This window comes from Dermacentor silvarum, chromosome 5 (genome assembly GCF_013339745.2).
Source record: "Dermacentor silvarum isolate Dsil-2018 chromosome 5, BIME_Dsil_1.4, whole genome shotgun sequence".
Lineage (NCBI taxonomy): Eukaryota > Metazoa > Arthropoda > Arachnida > Ixodida > Ixodidae > Dermacentor > Dermacentor silvarum.
Genome location: NC_051158.1, coordinates 55,598,099 through 55,609,988, shown reverse-complemented (window position 1 = coordinate 55,609,988; position 11,890 = coordinate 55,598,099). Strand labels below are relative to the sequence as shown.

Here is an 11,890-nt window from a genome sequence, read left to right as displayed (position 1 = left end):
GTCAACTATGTAAGAAATAAGTGTGCGAAACTTTATTCGAACATCTTTATTACAAACTGTCGTAGTTTCGCCCGAAATAATTGACAGTTAGATGATGTTAGGATAGTAGATTTATCGACCATACAAACTTGCAAACATTTGCTTTCTAGCTAATTAATCACCATTGCGCCAGCGCGCTTAGGCAAACGTGAACACATCCCAATCAATGAGCGTGGACACTCGCTGTCAAAACGCTGGCGTGAAGAAGCGTGGTGGCAGCAGCAGCTAGTGAAGTGACCTTCGTGCTGTTTATCGCTTCAGCGCTAACTGAGCGGTGAGAACGCAACATGAACACAGGTTTGAGCCGTCGAGTCACCTAGACTGCCCTCAACGCTGATCGGTTTCAAGATATGGCGCGCACGGCCGCGGAAACCGTAGTTGTTGCGGAAGTACAACGCCGCCTCCATCCTCCCCTCGCTCCGGAGCCTAGTGCGCGATGAAAGACGGCGCACTTCCTTCCCGTTTTCCTCCCTTGCGCGAGCAAGATTGAGCAGCGATCGTCGGCTCCTCGCCCCCGCTTTCACTCGCACGACAGCATACGGTGCGCTTCGACGATGTTATCACCCTTGGACTTTACACTAAACATCACGGCGACGGCGAATATTCTTGGAGGGTACATATAAATGCTTTCGTTATAAAATGTGCTGTGGATGTATGAAAGTTAAAAATATGTGTGTCCCGAAAAATTCGAAACAAAATTTTCATACCTGCAGTGCTCACGGAGAACTTTAGGAGATCAAAAATTTACCAGATTCATTGCTTGCTACCCCCTCATGCTTTTTTGTGTGAATTTGCCCGCTAAGGACCTCATCTATTTTTTATAGCTCGTTTCGTAACATGTGTACTGTAACTGGAAGCTTTCACATTAAGCGCCCGCTGAAATATGAGGCAACTGTTCGTTGTGTCAATGGCAGCTTTTATTTTAACTGGCTTCAGCATTTTAGTGCGCCCCTCTGACCTTGCTGAAATGAGTTAAGTGCCAGATTCAGCAAACTTGAGCGACGAAGGCGCGATGGGTGACTTTGGTGGCCCTTACCAAATTCTTACCATTGACGTGCTCATTCAGGTCAAAACAACTCTTCCGAACATACCAATATCTAGGATTGCTTGCTTCCGTTGCAGAGTTTTACTTCAGAATACTGCAACTATGCTCACCATTATTTGCCACGCTTATACACTACGGGCTCCTTACAACGGATCATTCGTGCACTGTGGCTTTTGCGTACTGATTCTCGACAAATATTAGTATTCCTCGCGTTTTAGTCTAGTGCAATGGGAAAACTACAGCCTCTAAACACAATTAGAAAAATCAACTTGCTCTACCTCTAACGTGTCAAAAGCCTGCAGAGCACCAAGAATATGTTGGAAAGGCAGTGCTGCCCCATGTGAGAGCTTATGTTTATTAGAGATATAAATATTATGGATGATGGAAGCATCGTGACGAAGCGGCACACTAGAACGAAGAAGGGACAAACATGAAGCGCTAAACATTTAACTGAGGTGGCCTGTTCACTACCAGTGTCCACATTTCTGGGAACTTTTTTTTATGACCAAGTTCTCCTGAGCGAAATATTGCGAGCTATTAAAATCGCGCGCCATTCTCATCCAAAGGACGACGCCATCTCGGCTGATGCGGCCGTTTAAAAAATGAAGCTGCCCCCTTAAAGTGTTCTCGCAAATTATTCTGTTTTCTACCCGTGCCCACACTTGTGGAAAATTCTTTTAAAGCCAAGTACCTCTGAACAGCAAAAAATCTGAGAGGCATTCAAATTGAGCACTAATATATCGTGTGTTATGGTTTTCCCTGCTTACAAAGGTGGCCGCAAGACCTCGGTTCTGGCCGCCGTTATATCGTGCGTGTTATAAGGTGCTCCATTCAGGAGACTGAGTCAACTCTTGTTGAAATATGTAGTCATTTATGGTAACCACTGATGTCATGCTTTGCTCGCACGATCTTCAAAGTGTGATAAAATATTTGCTGTTTTCTGTTTGTTATACCTATCCTAAACCGACTGAGGGGTCGAATAAATTTTTGTTAATTAGAGTGGCAACTCGACGGTTCAAAGTGCTTATCTAACCGCTGTAGCATGCTCATCCTTCTTTCTCTTAGTACAGATTATGATTCGCACTTCACGCATTCATTTTGCTTCTCATTTCAGGAGAGAGAGTACCCGCCGTATCGGCTAGAAAGGAAGTAGAAACTCAACTAGTCGCAGGTAGTATCCGAATCTTGACGACTCATTTTTTGCAATACACCTTGTGGCATTTGTAGGCTGTTGACAAAATGAGGAAATACATTATTTATTTTCTATTAGTTGTACATTTCATTGCATCACATTATTTCTTCGATGCTTCACAGAATTTATGGATTTATGTCGTGTCTTTACAGCACTGCGTTTGAGGGTATGTGCATCAATTATCAGCCCTGTAATGATTGGCAGGAACCATAGACTAGAAAGCGAGAGCTGGATAAAACCGTAAATTTAGAGCGGTCAGGAAAAAATTATAGCTGGCTCTGCTGCCGCAAACACCCGAGACCAGCGGAGTTGGGAAAAGTCTTGTAATGTAGCGGCAAACCACACACTTAGTGTCCTGGCACCTAGGTTAAGGCGCTTAACCGGGCATCGCGTAGTATCGCGATGAATTCAACGGGCCACGTTCACGAGCCTCCAGATCTTCATATCTTCGCCTACGCAAACTCTCGGCTTCCCTCAATCTAAACTTGTGGATGTTCTCTTCTGCGACGCTTGATTTCAGCTTCCCGAGATCTCGCTTCAGTCTTTCGGAAGCGACGAGAGCCGACACTGCCGAGTTCTCTGGTCGAAACCTGCCGAGCCGCCACCAGAGGCATCAGCTGTAGTCACGGACACAGGGCGCGTTCGGTGACCGCGGGGAAACGCAGTCGGCGTCGGCAGCAGCTCTATGCGTCCCATTATCACCTGCCTCGCTCCTCCTATCCCCCTCGCATCTGCTATGCTGCGCGATACTATTTTTATACTCTGCTTTCACGCTCTCTCTCAGCTCTCTCTCCCTCTCAGCTGGGGACGAAGACGACGACGCTCGAACGCAATCATATGGTTCGCATAAATGTAGGTTCTGCAAGCACGAAGCCATGAGGAACGGCTGCGCTCGTAAATGCTCTCTGCTGGAAACAGCGTATCGGCCTCAGGCCGAGGATCGTCGACCCCGTTTCTGAATGAAGATGCAAGCTACAAAGTTTATTTTCTTTCGCCTCGTTGTTAGCTTACGACTACTTCATGCACATTAACACGGCGAGGTACAAGGGCTGCTTGCACGTTATCTTACCTTACCATATCCGCACCTTACCTTACCTTGTGTAGTAGAACAAGTAACGCGTCTTCAGTACAGAAAGTACGAACGCGTATAAAGCGCAGATTTCTTTGCACAACTCAAACCTTGTAAAGCTAACAGTAATAGCTTTTTGAGAAGAATGTGCGCTCGCGGGAGAGCATGGTGGCGCCTGAAGATTTAAATGCGGTCGGTGGTCGCGATGTGTCGCTTTTCTCATCCGCTGAAGCTGACGCTTGGGGGGGGCGCTATCTTCACCGATAGCCAATAAAATTTTTACCCGCAGGTGTTCTCGAGTGACTGCTATTGTGCTAAGAAGCCTACAAATGTTAGCTTTCCTTTAAACGAGGAGAAAGATTGATTCTGTTTAGCAGAAGAGTTTATAGGAAATAACTGGAAAACAATGCTGGAGTTTGACGGGCGAGAAGTAAGCTTCTATTAGGTGGCGCACTCTAATTGGGGTCTCGAGAATAATATGTACCACCTGGGGCTTTTTAACCTGCAAGCAATGCACGGCACATGGGCGTTTCTGCATTACGCCCCCTATCGAAATTCGGTCGCAAAGGTAAGGATTTGATTGCGCGACCACGTGCTTAGCACCGCAAAGCCATAGCCGCTAAGCCAGCTAGGCGGTAAACAATTGTCGGAAATAATAACGATTTATAAGGAAAATAAATAGATGTGGTCTTTTCGCTGAACCAAATCTGTGCTTTTCATAATGAGTCGGATTATTCCCTTCCAATCCTTTTTTTTATAGGTATAACGGTTAGAAAGACACTAGAGTATATGAATCTCCAGTGTACGTGTGGCATTTTTAAAGTTCATCTCGTCGGCAACGGTGGAGGTAAGTAGACATCTGCAGCAGACTTGTGTGACCTTGCACAACCAAAGGGCAATATCTATTGAAGCTCTATTCATATAGGTGCTACAATTATTATTTTAGTTGCGTGCAATTCAACTACACAGATGAAAACGTTGCCAGTGTATGACTAGTGGAGGGAAAGACGACTCCAGATGGGAAAAGCAGGCCCAGATTCAACGTCAGTAAATGCTGCTTGTTGACGGGTATACGGGAGCCGTTGACTGCTCACAGCTACTGCCTCGGCTGTCTCATATGATGCGTGCTTGTCATTAGCATGATGCTTACCTGGGCTCCTGCATGGACGAGGAACTTCAGAAAGGTTGCCTTGTCGAACACAATAAAAAAATTGGCAGGCTCACGACATGCATCCCATTTGGAGTAAATTTAAACTCGGCGTCACATTTTAGTTTCTGACGGAACCGCAAAAACATGCCTATAACCATTGTCTAACACTCAGAAGTTCACGCTGGCCTGCACACACGCACACACACACACACACACACACGCACACACACACACACACACACACACACACACACACACACACACACACACACACATTAAAATTTGCATTCATATCAGAGACTACGTGCCCACCATTTCCAATCCACATCAAATTGGCGACACTCTGAATTATCAGAGGGCTGTTGCTAAACGTGACACGGTTCATCTGTTACCAGAAATTAAGGAGTAAATGAGAATTAACTATTTATGTGTCGAACCAATAAACATTTGTTATACTGCGAAGTGTTGTCATAGCTTACCCCTAAATAATTTGTAACTTCCAACACATATGGAGAAGGTTTCCCGTGCAGTTGTTGCTAGACACTGCGAATAAGAATCTTTTATTGTAGGAATACTCTACTCTTCATGCTATAATTGTATGAGTAATTCAGTCCCCCTCGTGGGTACGTGCGATAAGTTGAAGGCGACAACAACAACAAAGCACTACCGAGGTATTCGATGGGTACTGACGCAATGAGGCAAGAGCAGAGGCAACTGGCCGACAAGATGCGCGAAGCCGTGAAGCGTGAGGAAGAAGAGAAGGGACGCGCTGCCGAAGAACCGCGGCACGCCAAACGAATGGCCACAAAAGAGGCGCTCGAGACTTGCAGGACTCAGACGCGACTTGCAGGACGCAGACGCATACTTTCAAAAGCACTTTGTCAAAGACAAATTGGGTACAGCGTGCAGCTAGAGTGACCTAGAATATGGGAGTGTCCCAAGCGCCGGCTCCGGCGAGGGCCTTTTTGTGTGAACTGCCGCGCCGCGCCGCTGCTGCTCCGGACCCGTGGGCTTTTCGCACTCGCGAAGCGCGCGGGAAGCGAGGGTCGTCTGCTTCGCGCTGTACCTTGTTGTGTTAATTTCCCACGCAAAGCACTCTATTTAACTTCAGCAATGTGGTGCTGCATGGAGCTTACCCATCTTTAAGCGTTCATGTGTGCTTGGGCAGCAAGATAATGCAAAAACTAACGGATCAAACTCATCAGCGCGGCCTAGCTCCGGTGCTAGAGTTCGGGAACGGTATTACGGTAACTGTGAGTGCGTAGAAACGCGCTAAATGAGCCCGCGCAAGGAAAGAACGCAAAAATAAGAAACGTTATTCGCATGGGTACGCGGGCAATAGCACCATGCTTGCAAGAATAAGAGTAACGAAAAAAGGAAATTACTCGCGTAGTCAAGTGAAATACGTGCTTGCAGAGACCGCTTCGCTCACCATTACGCACTTTTCGCTCACGGTCAGTATTGGTTTACAGCAATAAGCATATGTATTTATTCGAATATTTTTTAGCCACGACAATATTTTATTATGAACAAAGCAGAGTGACAAGGTGTAAGGGAAGCAAGAGAAAGAGCAAAGACGGCCCTAACGCCGCAATATTGTTGGCTTATTTCGCTTCAGAGATTGCGCACACGAACAATTGCTGTACGCTATCTCTTCAAGACAAACTTCGCGCATGATGTACCTTAAGGTTCACCGTGAGCGAAGCTTTTTTTCAAATTCAGACATTCGAAAGAAAAGCCATTCGATCCAGCCAATATAGCTAAACAAATATTTTTTTTCTACATTGAAATGAATAGATAGCTACTATACTGGCCTAGCCATTTACTAATATGTTATGTAAAAGTTGTTACTGCAATAGCCTTGGTTTAATAATCCGTGAATCCTCTCTGAAATTACCAACATGTTAATGCGTAACGTGTGATTTTTTACGTAAACTAACAAGCATTCATGGCGCGTGACGATGTTTGTGCTTGCATTATATTGAGTGGAAAATCGTCTTTAAAATTACTGTCTTTGATGCACTACAAATATCGCTATTGATTCTATATACCCCGAAAATAGTTACCTTCAATAACATCAAAACATGAAAAAGTTTATGTTCTGGTGATTTCTTGCCTCTTTCATTACGTAACTACAAGTACGTAGTTATAGATCAGTAAGTATATTTGCTCTGTATGAACCAGCGAGCATACGCAATAAATATTCCTAAAGTTACTTTCATGTTAAAAATCGCTTAGTGTTTGCGCTCTTGTAACACAAGCAGGCGAAAGACGAGTTGCACATACGTAATCCATCATGCTCATTTTCTGACGCTTGCTCGTAATTATGAAATGAGGCATACGTATACAATGTTGCACTGTTAGCGTTTCATTTATATTGGTTTGTCGTTTTTTTTTTGTTTTTTTTTTTTTTACCGCGTATATTTCTCGCGTACCCTTTACCTACGCGCCGTGGTAGCTTAGTGGCTTTGGCAGGTTATACTTCTAATCTCGAGGACGCGGGTTCGATTCCCGTCCACGGCGGCTTACATTTCGATGGAGGCGAAATACGTAAAACACCCGCGTACATAGATATTATAGGTGCACGTTAAACAACCCCAGGCGGTCGAAATTACCGGAGCCCTCCAATACGGCGTCTCAGCCATATTCTTATTTATGGATGAAAAACCCCGCAATTTATCCTTACTATTATTACCTGTGCTCTCAGTTCGTGATATATGGGTAAGCTCGACACGTTGAGATCGAGATTGGCATTCAACACGTTTTTATCGTCGCACCCACACCATCAGAGGGATTTCTGGCCGTCGTCATACGACCACACGTCATATTGTTATCGTTAATCGTGACGTGAAGGCAAGTATGTCAAGTTACTAATGCCATGACCCATCAGTCATCTTAGTCACACATTTGTGCCTTTCCACACTATACTTTGGTATATATACCAAGTGAACGAGCCGCGAGAGTTACGCGGTTTGTATTTATTTTTGGTACCACGGCATCGGCCAACAGACACATTCCGCTTCCCAAGAGCCCAGTTAAGGATTTCGCCTTAATAAAGAAACTACAGAGCGCGGTATGAAGTCTTGTAAAGCAAACCTAGTGCATGAAATAAAAGAAAGGAAACGATAGCGTGTAAAAGCGTTAGCATGAGCTAGCCATATCTGCTACGTGTTCTTGGTTATTATCGCCGTCACCAGATTATTTTCTTCTGCAGCACGTTCACATTGCTCATTCCACGCATAACTAAATGAAGTAAGCGCGCGGAATGCGTTACTAAAACAGCCGCGTAAGCGCGCACCAAGCGAGCTAGAAGGAAATAGACAAAATACCTGTATTCACAGCGGGCAAACGCGTTCTCTGTGCGGTGAGTCACTGCGGTATTACCTTGCCGTGACGTGGTACTTAATATATCCCAAATTATCGCGATGTTGGCTAACAGCAACGAAAATATCAGGCTCGTAGCAGACGCCCGCCGCCTTGGCGCGGCTTCCGCAGCGGAGAAAGCCCACGGGTCCTCACGGGTCCGGTGCAGCAGCGCCGCGGCGCGGGAGTTCACACAAAAAGGTCCTCGCTCCTCCCATGCATTCGCGCGGCGCTTTGGACACTCTCCCATATTCTAGGTCACTCTAGTGCAGCATTTGTGACCGTGTTTCGTTCCAATCGTACGTCCTCAGGGAGTCGCTCCCGCCCAGGTGGCGCTCCTCGACTGAGCCTTTCCCCGGAAGGACAAGAGTTCGTTCGGGCTGTGCGCTGCGCGTGCAAGAGAGAAATCCTTCGGATTGACTTAGCGAATCATCGATGATTGTTTACAAAGGAACGTTTTATAGCGAAGCATTTTATTATCATTCTTCACACTTTGCCGTACTAAGGTACGTTCCTGCCTCGCCTCGCCTAAAGAAAAAATGGCACTCATTCCACTATGTTAACCTGGGCTAACAGCGGAGCTGTTCTTTCGCAGTGCTCACTACACGATGCCTCCCCATGCCAGCGCACGCAACATACTATCTGCCTATTCGGCAAATATTATGTTGCGGCGCCTGCGCAGAAATGCAGCAGGTGGCTTGTTCGCCACCCCCTGTCACGCCAAATGATCGATGCGCGCTCCGGCCGTTAGCGCTCCGGTGGCGCAGCCAAACCGAGAAGCTGGCTAAATCAGGAGCTGGGGTAACTGTCAAAACCGCATCACGTTCACGCTTCGCGTCATCTCGAACGTTACGAATCACCATCAAATCGTTCTAGAACCACAGTGTGTCCCCCACCGCACAACTGAATTTGAAATGCGCTTCAAAATTTCGCATGCGCACCTTTGTGCTCGTCCAATATACTGTCGTGGTACCTGCGTCCATTTGCCGAATTCTCTGTTTCGCGGCACCCGCCTTCCTGTCGAGCCCGCCGCTTACGGGCAGCCTCTCGGCACAATGTTCGCTGCTACTCGCCGCCTGCTTCCTAGCTTTCCTCTTGCTACGCGAGGTGTCAGCACATGCCTTACTGGTTTACTTTGCCTCCTCATAGAGGGCACAGAACTATTGCGGCACGAACATTGAAAAATCTATGGGAGGTAGACGTATACAGCTCTGCTTTCAATAATTGGCGGTCACTCTGGTAAGTGATCCTCTATCGTCGGGCACAGCAGCCAGGGGCTCTAGCATTAGGCTCCGATGACACGCATGCTTCTCGCGTTCTAATGTCAGCCGACTCTTCCAAACACTCGGAGAAAGGAACCAATACAACCTTGCCGGCTTCTTTCCTTGTGACAGAAAAGACGTCGTGGTCACCCCGTTAAGCGTTTTACCGCTTAATCGCCGAAAACAAACGACACCATCATTTTAACACACACCGCATGAAATAAACATATGTACATACGATTGTACAGCACGTAGTAGCTTAACACGCCACAATCCGTGTTTAAACCAAAAAACAGCGGAAACCAAGACGCAGGACCAGAAGGACGCACGCACACACACAGTCACCGGACCGGGTTGCAATCGATTATGCTCGTGCACTGCCTACCTATAGAACCCAACAATAGCCATGTGGTAACCTCGCGTCAAACAGCCGGCGTAGAAATTATGCCCATGCCGTCATACGATCATCTACAATGCTTTGTCACATACACATACTCTTGCGCCCCGCACACACAACCACTGTACTTACATGAACACCTTCGCCTACATGGTATTATTTTGCGGAACCGCAAACAATGCTGGATAGCCCGGTACCTGAAAATGCTTCTCATATCATAGATTCCACGGTGCATGCGATCTGTAGCACATTTTCAATGCAATGGTTGGTGCAGATAAGCAATGCATAAAAGGCTGCAGAAGACGCAATGAAAGAGGTAGGCTAGCTCCTTCTGCTTGCTGTATCTGTGCAATGGTAGTAAAAGTTTGGGGAAGTGACCTAGGGAAGTGACCTAGAAGTAATCGATTACTGTTGAGTAATTCCTTTAATTATTTTGTTAGGGCAGTAATATATAACTGTAGACAATTACATTTTTCAATGATGAAACTCTATTGCTAATAGGTTACATTTTTGTGCAACGTGTAAAATCTGTCGTGTAAATTGCTGTCGATGGAGAAACTCGGCTGGATGTCCTTAGTAAAGTTTTCGCCTTGAAAACTTTAGTATATCATCATCTAGTTATATTGTGTAATTACGCATAGCTGTAGGACGATGTCAAAATGAAGTCACGTTCTGAATACCTTAGTCTACTTGCTTATTTCACTGTTGAATCGGGGGAAGTGGTCCCATTGTCCCTGTCTTGTTTAGTTTTTATTCTTCTGGCCTTCCGTTTATTAATACAATAAATATCTGTATACCCTTTCTAGGTAGGCTTTGAAAAAATGCGTGTTTTCTGTAAGTAAACACAGTCAGGGTTCAAAACGCTCCCTAGTATGGAAGCCATAGACAATCCTCAGATACATCAGGGGCGCAAGTTTGTTTGCTGCGTTTTATGATATGTAGAGCTCGAGAAAGTCAACTAGTGCGGAGCGAAGTGACAAAGTGTGGCATTCTGCGAAGCATATGCTTCTCCATGCTGTACAATGTGACTTACAGACTAACTAATTGGTCTGTGCTTAAGGATAAATGCCTTTTACATGTTCTAAAGCAGCTTCCCCATCTTTATGTCACAGTACAACGTAACTGCGAAATCCACGTTCATGACCCTGTACTGAGAGAGGAATACTCAAAAAAACACCCATCTTACCATGACTGCAATGGAAAATTCTACGAGATCTGCGGAAAGGAAGCGACAAATATTCTGCAATTTCATGAAAAGTGTCCTAATGTTCTCATCGTAAAAAAACAAGGGTAAAATGCAGCGCTTGGCACATGAAATATGATGCCGCAAGCCGTAACTGAACATGAAGAACTTGCGTGAGTGTCAGAAAAACGATATGAATAAAGATTACTCAAACAAATTATAATGGTGATGGTTTTCAACACTCTCTTACAACACTTCCAGGATTAATCGCACTCGCTAAAATACTTAACTGGTCACCTCGCTTCAATTTCACAACGGTGGCATCCTCCGTTTAGTTAGCACGGCGTGGGAAAACTGTATATTTACTAAACTGGGCGCAAATTCAGAAAAACGCTTACGGTAGAATTGGTAGTAAGAAAGAATTTGAGCCAATCAGGATGCCAGACATATCATTAGCGAATGCGTCCAGCCAATGGTAAAGTGAACTTACGAAAGAAAACCTTTGTGAATCTGGCCCCTGTTTCACAGTTTTCTCACGAAAGAAATCTGATATATATTGCTGAAGCGGGATTGATATAAATAGTAAACTCGGCGGTACTTCTGTTCCACTCAACGTGAAAGCTGGGGAGTGCGGAGCAGTCATTCTCCGGTGTTTCCTTTGTGTTTTGCTTGTGTTTATCTCGTTTTATCCTGTATTTACATTGTGTGTAGCAATCCATCATCCGTTTTGACACCTGTGCTAAGGAACAACTAGTGGGAAACCACCATGCACATGCAGCCAACCCTCCGCGCACATGGAGCTAAATCTGTTCTTATGATAGAAGTGATATTAACGAAATTCTGTTAAAATGCACTTATTGCTTTATTATTCCAGTATTGTAAATTATTCTGGATCTTGTTAGTTTATTTTGAACTGGTTTTGATCAATTCTGCACTTGTTTTGACCCTATCTTGAGCCCTTGTTTTTGAGCGGTAGACGCCGGCACCGACAGCCCGGGCCCCTAAAGTGCTCCGCCCTTAATATTCGTCGGCCATTCCACTCCGTGAAGATGGTTAAACAGCGAAGCTAAAACTTACGGCCCCGGTGTTTATAACTAGGTGAATACCCAGGGTATATTAAAGGGACACTGAAGAGAAACAGGAAGTTCAGCTGGAATAAAAGAGGGACCTTCAGTAATGCATGCAGTTTT

General features: G+C 45.4%; 1 long non-coding RNA gene across 1 annotated transcript; it reads left to right on the top strand.

The window, feature by feature from the left end:
• Positions 1-2,194: 2,194 nt before the first annotated feature.
• Positions 2,195-10,870, top strand: LOC125945355 (uncharacterized). The gene is made up of 3 exons (XR_007466843.1): positions 2,195-2,255; positions 4,106-4,192; positions 10,630-10,870. It is a non-coding gene; the product is annotated as an uncharacterized LOC125945355 (long non-coding RNA).
• Positions 10,871-11,890: the final 1,020 nt, after the last annotated feature.